The sequence below is a fragment of the Anas platyrhynchos genome, chromosome 19 (genome assembly GCF_047663525.1).
Source record: "Anas platyrhynchos isolate ZD024472 breed Pekin duck chromosome 19, IASCAAS_PekinDuck_T2T, whole genome shotgun sequence".
Classification (NCBI taxonomy): domain Eukaryota; kingdom Metazoa; phylum Chordata; class Aves; order Anseriformes; family Anatidae; genus Anas; species Anas platyrhynchos.
In genome coordinates, this window is record NC_092605.1 from 5,011,225 (window position 1) to 5,025,648 (window position 14,424).

At 39.5% G+C, this 14,424-nt stretch overlaps 1 long non-coding RNA gene across 4 annotated transcripts in view; it reads left to right on the forward strand.

The window, feature by feature from the left end:
• The window catches only part of LOC106015888 (uncharacterized), a 212,607-nt gene that overhangs the window by 91,354 nt on the left and 106,829 nt on the right, over positions 1-14,424 (forward strand). For all 4 annotated transcript variants that reach the window (XR_011804122.1, XR_011804121.1, XR_011804120.1 and 1 more), the window contains exons 2-3: positions 6,955-7,197; positions 7,566-7,720. This is a non-coding gene — a long non-coding RNA (uncharacterized lncRNA). The remainder of the gene's footprint in view (positions 1-6,954; positions 7,198-7,565; positions 7,721-14,424) is intronic.

Consider the following 14,424-nt stretch of genomic DNA (forward strand, 5'->3'; position numbering starts at 1 on the left):
TGTGGTTTGTTTTCCTTTTTTTTTTTTTTTTTTTTTTTTTACAATTTGTGCACAAATAGCGCATTTTTTCTGCCTTTGCATATGGCCTTTGTAATTTCCTCCACTGTAGATCTTTCAGATTCTACAGCAGTAGAACTATGCCAACAACCCCAACGTTATGAACTGAATCAGACCGGGAAGGGATGCTAAATCAGATGCTAAATGCTTCAGACTGCCCAGTGGTTGGGCTGTTCCCATTACAAGCCAGAAGTCCCTATGAATATACCAAAGGTCCACAAATGCTTGGATTTACCCACTGTATTTGTGACTTCTCTCAGCCCATTTTTACGTACAGTAGACTCTGACTTGCCAGTTGTTAGAAGAGCATATTGGTGTCAGAAATGGGAACAACTCCAATTCTCCCTCATTTGGGATATTATTGTGAGTTTAGCAAACAGCAAGGTATGCACTCCAAACAGCTGGGGAACGCCATGGAGAACACGCGGCCCTGTCAGCTCAGGGCTTGGCTGGTGGCAGCACGAAGCCCCTCAGAGACGCACAGGCCCAAAGGTCCTGCTGGAGAGCCTCTGGGCCAGCCTCCTGCTTGGTGGGGATATTGCCACTGCTGCATCAGGTCAGCCTTGCCATTTCTTTGTCTTTAAAGCCTTCAGAGATGTCGTTTCCACAGCCTCTCCTCTAGGCCTTTCCGAGGGCCGTGGTGCCCTGTTGGTGAATGTTGTTTCCCCTGTACAGAAGGGCCAGTGCCATGTTAGGCCCTAAAAGCTGAACTGTGAGCGTGAGGTATGTCCCTCTGAGGCAGAAATCTCACTCGTTGTGGCCTTTCCTACAGCCACCTCCTCAAGAAGGGGCTTTCCAAATCCTCTGCAGTTTCTGGGCAGAGGTTTAACCAGGTTTGTCAGGCAGAAGAGCACAACGTGAGCGCGGGTGGCTTTGCGCAGCAGGCCTCACTGAAAGCGCTGCTCTGTTATTGCTGCTCTGCCACTGACACGTTTTGTAGTGCTTTATAGAAGCTCACTGTGGAAAATCATAAGACTTTTGTAGACCAGTACAGCAATGCTATAGCAATATATTGTTTAGTAAACAGACTTTCATTCAGTCTGTTCCATACTATCATCACATTTCAGTTCAGCTTTCAAGGGTCCTTATTTCTCTCTCTTTTTTCTTTTTTTTTTTTTTCTTTTTAAGCCTAGGTATCTAATAGTGATGTCTGTGGTTATTTGTAAACAGATCTGCAAGCAGTTAGAAGGGTGACTTTACATACATAAGCACAGCACGCATTTTTGCTGGAAGTTTCATTCTCTGATAAGTAGCATCGACTTCCTGCTGTGGCAGATGCAGATACACAGAATATAACCTCTTCCTAGCTTGGGCATTCAGAAGCTCTGCGATACCGACAGGACTAGCTTGACTTTTCCAGCATTCAGACAGTGTGTTTGAAACATCCCCCGCCAATACAGGGAAGCAGGACTTTGATACTGCAGGAATTGCATTGTTAGGAACCCCAGAGAGGTCAAAACAGGAGTATCTATGGGCTGGATTGTGCTTGCTCCAGAATGTACAGACTGAATAACTGCAAAGGCACATCGGGATGTGCGAAGTGGGAAGGTTGATTATTGCTGACAGTCCTGCTGTGCCAATTGTTCTAAGAGAAATTGGTCCTCCTGATGCAGCAGCTCTAAGTTGCACTTCTAACAATATATCCTGAATTACCATATTATCTAACAACAGTTGCAGAAATGGGGAACCTGAGCTTTAGGTTCAGTTGTGTTTAAAAGGATGTCTCTAGAATAGACCCTTACTCGCAGCTTGTTTTCAAACAAGGTAACGATTAACCCAGATGTAGTTTTTTCATGTGGTGTATTTGTTGCCTGGAGCCAGCTGAGTTAAGGACAAAGCACTGCAGTGTGGAAGCACCATGTGTTAGCAGACAGCGTCAGAGCTGCCTGGCCACGACTGTGCTAGAGCTGCTCCTGATGAAGGGAACTGGCTTCCAAACAAGCCTTTCACATCTTACGGACAGAGTGAAGTATTTGGACAAAAAAGACAGCATTTGAAAGTGAATGTTTAATCATGGCTTGTCTTTAGCAGAAGGCTTTTATTCATTTGCTAGCTCATTTGTTTATTCTCTAGCACATTTATTGGACTGCATTGCAAGGAATAATTGTGATCTGCTTCTGGTCTTTGACAGGGTCCTTTCTGTAATGTTTTATTTGGAAAGAGTTTCTGTAGCAAAGGTGTCAGGCAACATCTGCTGACAAGTATTACAATAATTGTCATCTCTGTAACATCTAAACCACTTAGTAGCAGCCTTGTTGGGTGAAGAACTTTCTACTTTGCTGTTTATGGGAGCAAGATAATCATTATTGTGTTTCAGAGCATGACAGGATTTTCTCCTAGTATCATGTATCTGTGCAGGATCTTCTCTTGGGTGCTACTTACATAAACTTTGTATTTAAATTGTATTACCAGTATGCTCAGTTAGGGGAAATAAATGAAACAATGCAGCATATTGTTCTGCTTTGTTCAATTTTAATTTTGACTAAACTGTTCGGTTCGGCACTGCAAATAGTCCTTGGTCGCAAACAACCTGAAAGAATGTCTCTTGTGATCAAGTTAACAGCAGTAGTTTACATGTGGTCTCAAAGGAGCATCAACTTGACAGATACAATAATTCTGTGATTCTGACTTCTGTAGATAAATTCTGGAGGGAACTGAAAAATGAGAATTATAAGAACTTGTTTCTGAAGAGAAATCACAATGGGAATTAGTATATTCCTGTTAGAACTGGGAAATATGAGAAACCAGGCTGATGTTTCAGACTAGACTGGTTGCTTTGAACGCCTTAATCTGGGGAATCCTCGTGAAAGGAATATTATTTCTTGAAATGTAGATTAATTCTTGGTATTTATCTGGGTGCAACAATTTCCACCTTAGACCTTAAAGGGGAGCTTCTGTAAAGTTGTGCAAAAAACAGGAAAAATCTGTCTTCTAACGTTGACCTTATTGCAGGCTGTTCAGTAGCCAGCCTCTGTGCAACTCTGACTCGTTGCAGCTTGCATCTGGCAAGTACTGTGTTGACAAAGTTATAAATCATGTTGGTTTCCAAAATGTTTATCAGAACTATGATGTTATCTAAATGATGATTGTGAACAGTATCTGTCAACTTGCTGTCAGATTGTTCTAGAAATTCTAAAATTAGTGAAGATTATGAATTACAGTTGACTTGTATTTGCTTTAAAAGACTGAGAAGTAAACCAGTAACTTTTAGTCTATTGGTTCTGTTTTTCAAGTCTTCCCCCTCCCACAGCCCCTGCGAGAACTGTTGAATTGCATTTCATTCCAACCAATATCGATTTTGTGTGGCTTTTTCTTCCAAACTCTTGTTTTTCAAAGAAAAGTTATATAAGTTATAAAATCTATTAAGAAGCTATGTTTGTAGAGGTATATTGTGGTTATGTTTGCTAATTCAGAGAAATATTTTTCTTTGCAGTGCCAGTGAAACAGGAAATAATTGTAGTGGATATCTGTTTTTTTTTTTTGTTTGTTTGTGACAAGAGACATCTCTCAGGGCTTTTGAATAGTATCTCTCTGTTGTCTTTGTTTATATGAGAAAATAAAGGGCAGAGCTTTTGCTGTGTTCTTGTAATGGTCATTTGGCATGGGATTGGTGTGATGATGAGGGATGTCACTGAACTAAGTAGCTGTCATGTGCCAAAGTGATCTTCCAAACTTGTAATAAACATCCAGCTAATGTTTTGTTTGGGGCTTTCAAGAAAACTGTACTGACAGGTAGGCATTTTTTATTTTTATTTTTTTTCTTTTGAGGGAAAAATATCAGTCTGTAGAAGTGTTATAATCTCTGGTGTCATTCTGTACAAGTGTTTTTAATCCATTTGCTTTGAGCATGCATTACCAATTGCCAGGGATTGCAGCTTCAATGGAAGGTCTGAGTTTTGTCTATTCACCCTGCACTGTATGAAGCAATTACCTTTACATATTAATAAGTGCTTGTAATTTGTTTTTATTTTCTTTCTCCAGACATAAAAGCAAACACTTCTGAGAGGGAAGAAATACTCCTTTGTCAGAAGCTCTGGTAATTAACAAATAAGCAAACTCAGTCTCTCCTTGTTTGATAATGATGGTTTTGTAGGTGGAGTGTTTGCTCCCTTAAAATGGAAAAATGTCAGGGCTCTGTGTGGAGTTCCCGTGGTGGCAAGTGAGACGGAGAGGAGGTAATTTCTTTAACTGGCTGATTAGCTGGTTTTTTCTCTGCATTTAGTGCGGACTGCTTACGGCATAGGGAGTGCTGCACAGCTTGCACTGGAGGAAATGGAGACAAAAAAGGAGGAAAAATACAGTGGGGGGCAGGAGAAAGGAAGGTTTTGTCTTTGTTGTGCTGGTCAGAAAATCAGTGAACAGTTGTGTCATCCCCTTCTGCCGTTTATTATCTTCTTAGGAATCTGAAGTTTCACATGATTTTCTTTTTTTTTTTTTTTTTTTTTTTCCTGGCTTTCAGGTGCATATGAGCTGTTCCCACTCCCACTCCCCCACCCATTTTATTTTTTATTTTTTATATCTTGTTAATACTCTTTGAGTTTATAATGGGTTAGGTCCCTCGCAGGCTGCACTGTGACTGACATGAGCCTGTCTGTCACCTTTCCTCCCAGGCTGTGCTTGCTGGTGGGATGTAACAAAAAAGTGAGCTGGTTGACTGGTACCTTGCAGTGGGTTTATGCAATTTTATCCTTTTTATACATTAAAAAATGCCACCTATGCATGAACATGAAAAAGTTACACCTTGTGCAGTTTCAGTTCCAGTTCAGCTGATGACTAGGAAATATAATATAGGGACTGAAAGGAAGGGCAAAACCCCAGATGTTCCCTGAATTACCAACAGAAGATGAACGAACCCGATGAAGAAGAGAGCTGACCCAGGCTGAACTTTGGGGACCTGTCCAGAAAGGTTACATTATGATGTCCTAAAAAAAAAACACCATAAATCCCACATGGTTGCATTATTAAGTGTCACACCTGTCCTGAAAGATGTAGGTTTCCTAAAGCTTAGGTGCTATTCTGAACCAGGACTCCCTGTTTCCAGCCCAGCCTGCTGCAGTGTGTAGGAGCTGGTTCTGTGCCTTGTCAGTGCAGGACCGAGCTTCTGCCTCTCTGCTTTCATAAGCATGCTGCCAAAGTGCTCAGGAGTTCTTGAATGACTCTTCTGCAAAGTCAGCTTTGCTTGCATCTCACTAGCCTGTGCTTTGGGACTTTCTCACTGCTTTCCTTTTGATCATTATTTTCACAGTTCTACCATCTGCACATTTTATAACTTCTGTATTAAGAAACTCATCTCCTTTAACAGCTATTAATCTGAACGTTTTGAAATTGCTGTGGATATTGCCCGTTTGCTCTTGAACAGTTTAGGAATCATAAATGTGATGTGATATAAATCTGTAAATGAAATATTACCTCTCACATAAAGCCTGTGCACATATATATGTATATATATATATTTTCTTGCTTTGGTAATTTTAGTCTCTGCTCTGTGGTCAGTTATGTATCATCAAGTCTGGAGATACATGTCTCTTGTATATATAAAAAATTGTACTAATTATTGAACAGACTCTCTAAGTAAAGCCAAATAAGAACTTAATGACTTCTCAGACCCAAGCTTTCATCCCTCTAATATTTCATATGTTTTAATTGCTGTTTGTCTAGTTGAAATATCCTGAGAATGTCCATAAATTGATGTCTTTTTCTTTTCTCATCTGTAATCTCAAAACAGAGAACAAGAATTACCCTGCATGCTGTGTTGTTGTTGTTTTTTTTTTTTCTTCCCCATCTAGTTTCATTTGAACACTATAGACAAATACATCTTTCTGTCATCTGATGTATCAATATGCTTTGGGCATTTCAGGTCTTTTTAAGGCTATGATAACTTAAGTTCACCTCTGATTTTTATGATGAGTAAACTTCAAAACAAAAACCGTTAAAATTTAAGATAAGTACAGACTAGTGCAGGTGTTTAATCAAAAGTATTTGAGGCTGGGGAAAGTCTCTAGAATTTTTCTTAGCCAGAAATTTCATAACAGCAATTTGCTGTGTGAGATAATTAATTTTACAAATCAGATCCTTTGAACCATTAAGAAACTTCTAGTAGTCTTGAGAGGAAAAAAAAAATAGACCTTCACATTTTTCCCTTTCTGTACCTTCTTATAAAGTTTCTGGAGGAGGGACAAGATGGCATAGATCACCAAAAAATAGTGGTGATGTCTAGGACAGAGGCCATGATTCAGTTTGCCTACTGCATCTCAAAAGAATGATGATTGATAGACTGAGTACAGCTATGTTTCATCACTATAAATCTGAAACTGCAAATAACTTTGGCTTTGCAGTGGCTCTGCCAGGCTCAGAGTGAGCTGACAGAATCATGAGACTGCGACAGTGAATGGACCTATGACAAATTTACACCAGTGCAATTGAGAATAGAGTTTTAGAGAATATTTCTTAGACAATAACAATGATTTTCTGCTGGCTCTTTCTACAAGTCTGCAGGTCTTTTTTGTTTAGTAATGAATGATTGAAAGGATTTGCTTAGTAAATGGGTGTGCCATATACATTTTTTGATGATGTGACAGGAATGTTTCTGATCAGAATAAATGGTAGTCCCATTCACAGTATACTTTAAAATGAGGTCAGGAAAGTCTTATTAATTATTCTGAATATTCTCTGAATTACTTGGTTTGATTGCAAACGATACAAATAGTTTACTACTTTATAAGTGAACTTGATGCGTAATATGACATCTACGCTTAGACATTACATATGTGGAAATATTAATGAGCTTTTGGGACCTTGGACCATATTCTTTCAGTAGCTGCCTTAATGTGCAGGGAATGCAGTGACCGATGCACTATCAATAACACAACTGACTGTCCTGCCTGATTTATTTTGCAGTCATCCTGGAGAAATCACTTTGTGGTTACGACTCAGCAAATGTTTAGGAACGTACCTCTTGCCAAAATTACTAAACCTGAAACTGGGTTGCTACTCAGCAGAAAGAAGAAAAAACAGGCAGCTGAAGTACGCTGGAAACAGTATCCATTTGGGATTGCAGGAAAAATCAAGTGAAGGATAAAAAGTAGTCTGCAAACAAATCAGGCATGTTAAGGGTCATGCAATGCATCAAACTAGAAAAAGGTGAGCTGACATTTCTGGTTATTTGTTACAGTTCCCTAACTGATGTTCTTATTTTAAGTTGTGCTAGTCAGATTATTTTGACAAACAGTTCTAACAATATTTTATTGTGGCCAAACTTTGAGACCATTCGGTGATGTTATTACCAAAATTAAGAAGTTTGAGATGACTCTGGTTCTAGCATAAGGAGAGTTACTGCAGGGAAGCAAGCATCTGTTCAAATTGTTTCTGCAAGGTGTTTATAGTCTTTCCTAACAACAACCAAAAATAGCCTGACCCTCAGTAATTTTCCACCTTAAGACTAGAAAATCCCTTTGATAAAAGGATTTGCGATTATGATTTTTAACCCTTTTTTTGCTATTACATTTTAGGATTTCCCCAAAGCAAGCATGACTGTAAGTGGAAAACTTCCTTCAGGAAATGGGAAGGCACCTGAGCGTTTTGCAGACCTGAGATTGCATCCAAATGCCTTTGCAAGGATCCAGGCAAAAAGACTTTCCTTCTGTCCTTTCCAGTGAGACTTCAGGTAAGAAATGGATTTCACAGTGCTACTTTCTGTCGGTCCAGATGATGAAAGAATGCAATATCCACCTGAGTGGCTCATTGCACAGAAGGGTGTGAGTACATCAGCAAGGTCGGTTTACGCAGAGCTTCTGTCTAAGCAAATTCAGACTCCTGTTGTCCAAATACTTGCTGTGTTTCTTTGATTGCAATCATTAACATTAGGGATTTAATCACCCAGAGTTGGACCTGTTTTTATTTTTTGATGTTGAAAGCATTCTTATAGTTGAAAAGATAGAAGGTAAGTGAGTTCTCTTGGAAAATATCGGTCAGGTGTGGACTGAACAAACTTGGTGTATGCATAGAAGTTCTGTCCTTAATTTTCATGCGTTTTGAAGAGCATTGTTCCAATCCATGCGCTTTGTGACCAAAGTTGTGCTCCTTGAGTGCACCTAAGCTGTTCTTACTACTTAGAAACATAAAAAGACATCACTAGAAGATAATTGTCTGTTCAGTATATGGTGATTTTTATGTTAGAGCTGGAGATACTTGTAACATTGCATTTTTTTATTGTGTTTCTTGTCTAAACTTTTTTAAAACAAATTTCCTCTAATGCTGTTCATAAATCCAAATAAATGCATGTGGCAATGATTGGAGCTGAAGGCCTGTAGTGATTAGCCCTTTCAGAACACAAAGACATGAGAAATAAGTTTGGCTCAGAGGAAGTCAGGCAGGGAAGGAAAGATGCAAGCAGACATCAGACTAAGTACAACTTCCTGAAATTAAATCCTGTAGGTCAAATTAGAAACATATCTGTCAAGGTATTCTTATCACATATAGAACAGCTAATTTAAACATCATTATAAAAATTTAATTAAGCATAATCTGCAGAAACCTGAAGTATAAAACTAAAGGACTAAAATTAATAGTGTAAGAATGAGATTCGTTCAGTTTTAAACTAATGGTTTTTACATGATATCTCCCGTTAAACCATAGACTCATTTGGGGAATGCAGGATAGTAAATTTTTATCAGCATTTAATTTTGTTTAATTTAGAGCAGAGTTCTATAATAACATTTACCATGGAATACTCAAATTAGACTAATTACGTGTGTCGATTTTTGTCCATAAATCATTTTTAAAAATAGACTTGGGACACAAGGTGGGTAATACGCTACATTAGCGATAATGTATTTTGGAGTGGAGTTTATGTTTGGATGCAGCAAAAAACGATGGTGCTGTTCGTTTTGTATTTGTAAAACTATAAAGACACAAGAGGAAACAGCAGAAGGTTTGATGAGAAGTCCCTTGATTAAGCAAGGCAGGTTCTCCTGAATGGCCATGAATCAAATCCAAAACAGAGAAATTAAGCTATCCCTTGGAAATGATGTACAGAACATGTCCTGACTGTGTTTCTTTACAGTGATTGTAAACAGCTTTTCTAAGAAAACAAACATCAGTCATTTTGTCAGTCACTTGAAAACCTTTTCGTAAAGTACAGGTATTGTATGTAGCATTCCTCAACAAGTGGATAACAAAAGGGAAGCCTTGGGAGCTGCAGGTGTTGTCTTGTTGACAGGGTTGTCTAACTAGTGGTTCGTATAGCACGTTTGGAAAATGAATTGATCCACCAAATTGCTCTTTTATTGGAAGATGTTTCTTTTCCTAGCTGTCACAGGAACATATATTTCTTTCTACCATGAAGATATAGGCAGACATCGTCGTCTTTTCCAAACCCAGATAACTTTTGTTTTAAAAATCATTTAAGTTACTAAGTGACTGCAGCGTACTGATCTGCCATGTTATTTACAAATCTCAGGAAGTTAACAGCTAGAAAATGATTACTTAAGGGATGTCATAAATCTTAACACAGCCCACACAGTAAGCACACTGGCCTGAATCCAGTTCTTGCAGCTGGCCAAAACACATTCTTTATGTGACCCAGAAAAGGAGAATTTAAATGGCTCAGGGTGGAAAAGTCACCAGTTCTGCACATAGCACAGCCTACAGTAGGTTTCAAGTCCTTGAAGCTGCAACTTGTAGCTTCAGGAGATGTCCTAGAAGATAAGGAGCACTGGGATAGTCTGGTAGCAGTGACCTTCAGGAGCTTGATGCCAGGGACTGGGAACAGGGCTGTTGTGTGACTCTACATGGTGTGACTATTGTGTCAGTGTGTTGCCAAAGAACAAGTTCATCATGTGAACAAGTCAGAAGTCTGACAGAAAGGGGGAGTGAAGCCCATTCAGTGGCTTGCAATAAGAGCAAGAAATCTGAGGTATTTTCCTGATGAAACATAAAGAAAGATTTACTTATAACTTAACTCTGTCTGATAGTTGTGGGCAAAAGGTGTGTTATTAGTTGATGTGATTTCGGTACTGGAGCATGCTCTTTCAAAGAGGGAAGGTTGGGGGGGGGAAGGGTAAAGTGCACCTGCCGCAGTACAAGTGGGTACAGTGTAGTTCTGTCGTATATGGCAGATTCTGAGAAATCTCCAGGATGAATTCAAATTCTAGTAGAAAGCCATTCACTGGATCCCTGGAAAGTAGATCTGGTGAGCAGGATTAGTCGTGTAACCATTTGATTCATCTGTGTAGTTTATCTAATCACTTTTATCACCTGGATCTTTTAAAATCTATTTAATACACCCATGTTTTCTCTAACAGTCCTTTTGCTGTGTTATTTTAGTGGTGAAGCTGAAATCAATAAATGAAATGGCAAAAAGAAAGGAAGATTGATTTTCTTTTATTTTTAATTTTACATTCTTTTTTCTTTTATTCTTTGTCTTCTACTCTGTTTTCTTCTTAATACTCTAGAGAAAGCTTGTTGATTTTTCTTCTACGTAATCCTGGAGTAGCTAAAAGCTTGTACTTAATGAGGCAATTGCCAACGCCCAGCGGAGACCCGATTTGTCTGTGCGTTGTGGGTAACTCCATTAGCTGCAGTGGGCTTGCAACACCCGTTTAGGAATTACGTCTCTAATCATGTTGTGGAACATTGTTTTGCTGATATTCCCAGAGAATATAGACGTGTCTGCGATAGAGAGCTTGTGTGGCATAAATACACGTGCACACAGCTACAAATTAATTAATATTTGTGATGGAGTGTAAAGAGTCGTAGTCAATACAGAGAAATGATGGGAGCTCAAAGTGGGAGTGTATGGGGAAGTTGTTCTGTTCCCACCACTCAGGGTGATGCGAGGAAGCAGCCAGCCACTGACCCCCAGCGTGTCACAACAGGGACCTGCTGGCCAAATCTTCTGGTCGGTCACATTGCTTGGGGTTTGAGGAAGGAAGCATCCCTTGCTGACAGCTTTGCATACAACATCAGGAGTTCCTCTACATACAGCACTATTGCAGACAGAAGCTATTCCCCTTTTGAAGACACTACCTGGTGTTTTTGTCCCCCACGACTCCCATCTGGCACATCCCAGCATCACTGCAATGTCACATTCCCAAATGGCTGCAGGTTGTTCTGAAAGAGAGAGCTACTGTTGATGAATTACTAATAGGGTCATTTTCTGTGTTTCATTGGTTTTCAAGTGACATGGAAGTCAGTGAGATGTGGGTGGCTAGCCTTCTTGGCATAAGGCTGCTCTGAAATTTGAAGATTTGTTTGCTTCCTCAGGGACAGTGCCCAGACCTACTTTAATCTGGCAGTGAAAGCGTCTCAGCACAGACACAGCGTGGTTGCTGACGGGGTTGCATCCTGAAGTCCTGGAGAGCTCATTCAGACCCTGCTCAGCTCCTTGTCACGGTTGCTATTATTTCCTAACTGGTTCATTTGAAGTCTGTGCAGATGTGCCTACACACACCGCACTGAAGACTGTATACATACCCCTAGGCTCCTGGAAGGGCTGGTTAATGATGTTTATTCCGCTCAAAGACTCTTTAATTTAGCCAGCAATAACATAACATGATCCAGTGTCTGAAAATGAGAGTTGCATGCCTTCAAGTTGGAAATAAAAGGCCAGCTTTTTAACAGTGCAGGTAATTAATCATTGGCATGGCTTATCCAAATATTAATTCATTTTTCATGTAGTTATTTAAGAAGGGCGTGTAATTCTCACTTAAAATATAGGAGTGTCTTCTTGATGAAACACCTCTGTAGTAAAGGAGCTGCTACAATTACCAGAACATCAGACTCATTCCTCTTCAGCAGCAGGTGTTAGGGCTTTGTACAAAGGTGGATGCGTAGTTATATGTGGCTTGGGAATGGCCCGAAGCCAGACCAGATTTTGGTCTTTGCTTTTGGTCATTTACAAACAGGAGGTGGGTGCTTGTACTGTCAGAGATTCATGTTTGTGTTTATTGAAAGATTCTTCACTCATATGAAGTGAAAGTAGTAGTATAAAAGATAAATCCGTCTACTGGAAAAAGTTTTTGCTTCCCTAGTGCTACTTGAGAACCAATGTGTTAAGGTATTTTCTTAAGAAACAAATCACTATTTATATCGTTTTTGTCCTTTTCTTACTTAGTCCTGCCTATTTCCCATTTATTATCTCTCCTTGTAGCACAGTGCTAGCTGTTTGTCAGATACAAGGCTTCACTGCTGAAATAATAGGATATTCATTGCTAGAAGCCTGATAATGGGTAAAAGATCAATCCTATCTAAAAGTACTTTTGGCTTTGAAGAGTTGTGGTCTTCTGTAACTAGTTTAGTTGATATCTTCTTAAAATCAGTTTTTATACTGGCTTTGTATGCGTTCATCACATTGCATGCAAATTTCTGGTGTTAGGTAGCAAGTTGTGAATAATATTTATTAATTGGCTTACCATTATTTTGCATGTGATTCTTCCCATTTCACTACCAAATTTCAGAAGTTGTGGCTCCACTGAAGTCAAAATCCTGTTGGACATAGGAGAGAGAAAGTCAAGTCTCAGTGGTTCTTAATGAGTCCTGAATGAGAGGTAAGATCCAGGCTGGCACTCTGCACAGAGATGTTATCAGCTTTCTGTTTCCTTAACTCCTGTGTTCTTTTTGAACACACCTCCATGTACACACTAGTGTCAGTCCAGTAGACTCAGATAAGAGTTTTCCATTTAGAAGTAGATCCAAGTAATGCAAGAGTAATGAGATCAATTTGTTCTGGTCTTTCACTGACTTTCTGATTACTTTTAGCTCTGGCTAGAATTCAGCATGGATAATTACATTCTTTCTACCTAATTCCCCTTGTAGCTTCAGTTGCATATGGCATTCTTTGGCTTTTACTGATTTTTTTTTTTCTGTTTGCTGGAAGCTATTAAACTGTTCTACATTTCACCCCAGAGTTGGCTGCATTTCAGTAGCTCGTGAAGTGTTTCATACATTGTGGTGTTTGTAAAGCACCTTGGGACTATTTTTGGATTAAGGGTCCCATCGGAATTGAATACATTGTTTCCATCCCTGACATCCTTCATAATGTGTAGATCTTGGAATTTTGCTAAGTACCTCTTCATGGAATTGCTGAGGCTGGAAGGAACCTCTGAAGACTCAGTGGTCCAATGCCCTGCTTGGAGCAGGTTGCTGAGGACCGTGTGCAGTTTTGTTTTGTGTATCTCCAGAAATGGAGATCAAAGTACCTTCCTGAGCAGCCTGTTCCAGTGCTTGGCCACCTTCACTGTAATAATTATATATGTATAAAAGACAAATGTTTTAGCAGAATTTCCTGTATAATAGTTTGTCTCCTCTCGATTGACTGAATACCACTGAGAATAGCATGGCTCCATTTTCTTCACAGTCTCCTCTCAGGGATTTATACATTTTTTATACATCTTCATAAAATCCCACTAAGCCTTCTCTTCCTCAGGCTCTCAGTGCCAGTTCTCGGCCTCTCTGCATGTGTCAGATACTCCAAGCTCTCAACTATCTTCAGGACCATTTGCTGGACTCCAGTCTGTCCGTGTCTGTCATGTACTGGGTTGCTCAGCTGGGGACACAGTGCTCCAGATGTGTTCTCCCCAGTGGGTAGAGGGGAATAATTGTTTCCCTCTACCGGCTGGCAATGCTTTTCCTAACATAGTTTCAGGTGCTCTTAGTCATTTTCTGCCACAAGGGCCAGTGGTAGCTTATACTCCGATTCTGTGTTTTCAGAAATTTTTTAAAGGGTCAACCTCCTTTTACTCATAAATCCTTCACTTCTTTTTGCCCTTTGAACCATCACAAAAAATACAACTATTATTTTAGCACCTCTTCATTTTCAAATCTACCTGCTAGAATTTCTGTAATAAAGTATTTTATATTCTGGCTGGTAAGGTAGGTCTCAAAGCAGAAATTTCAAGAAGGTATGTGAACCTGGAAAGCTTTATTTCTCCCAATACTTTGTAGAATTTGAGAGCTTGCATCAAACTGTGGGTTAATGAAATAAGGCTGCAACTGGAAAAATTAGTATTATGGTATTACAGGCACCGCTATTCAGGCTTTCTGGTGACTGAGGCTGTCCTGTTATGTAGTTTAGGGCCTCTGAGGAGGGTTTCAGCAGCATAAAAAATTGATTAAAAATAATATAACCTATAACACATGTAAAAATCTAATTAGAGCAGTGTAAAGGTTTATAGCAATCTGGCATTCATTTCTAGCTCAACTGCAGACCTGCTGAATAACTTGCACAAGTCATTTATCTTTCCAGGTCTTTATATCTTTATCAGTAGAATAAGGAAGGAAGGCATTCCTGGATGCATATTGTTACTTTAAAACCAGGGGCGGGGGAGTTCATCCTTGTTTTGTAGAGGTGATCCAGAGGGGGAAGAAATC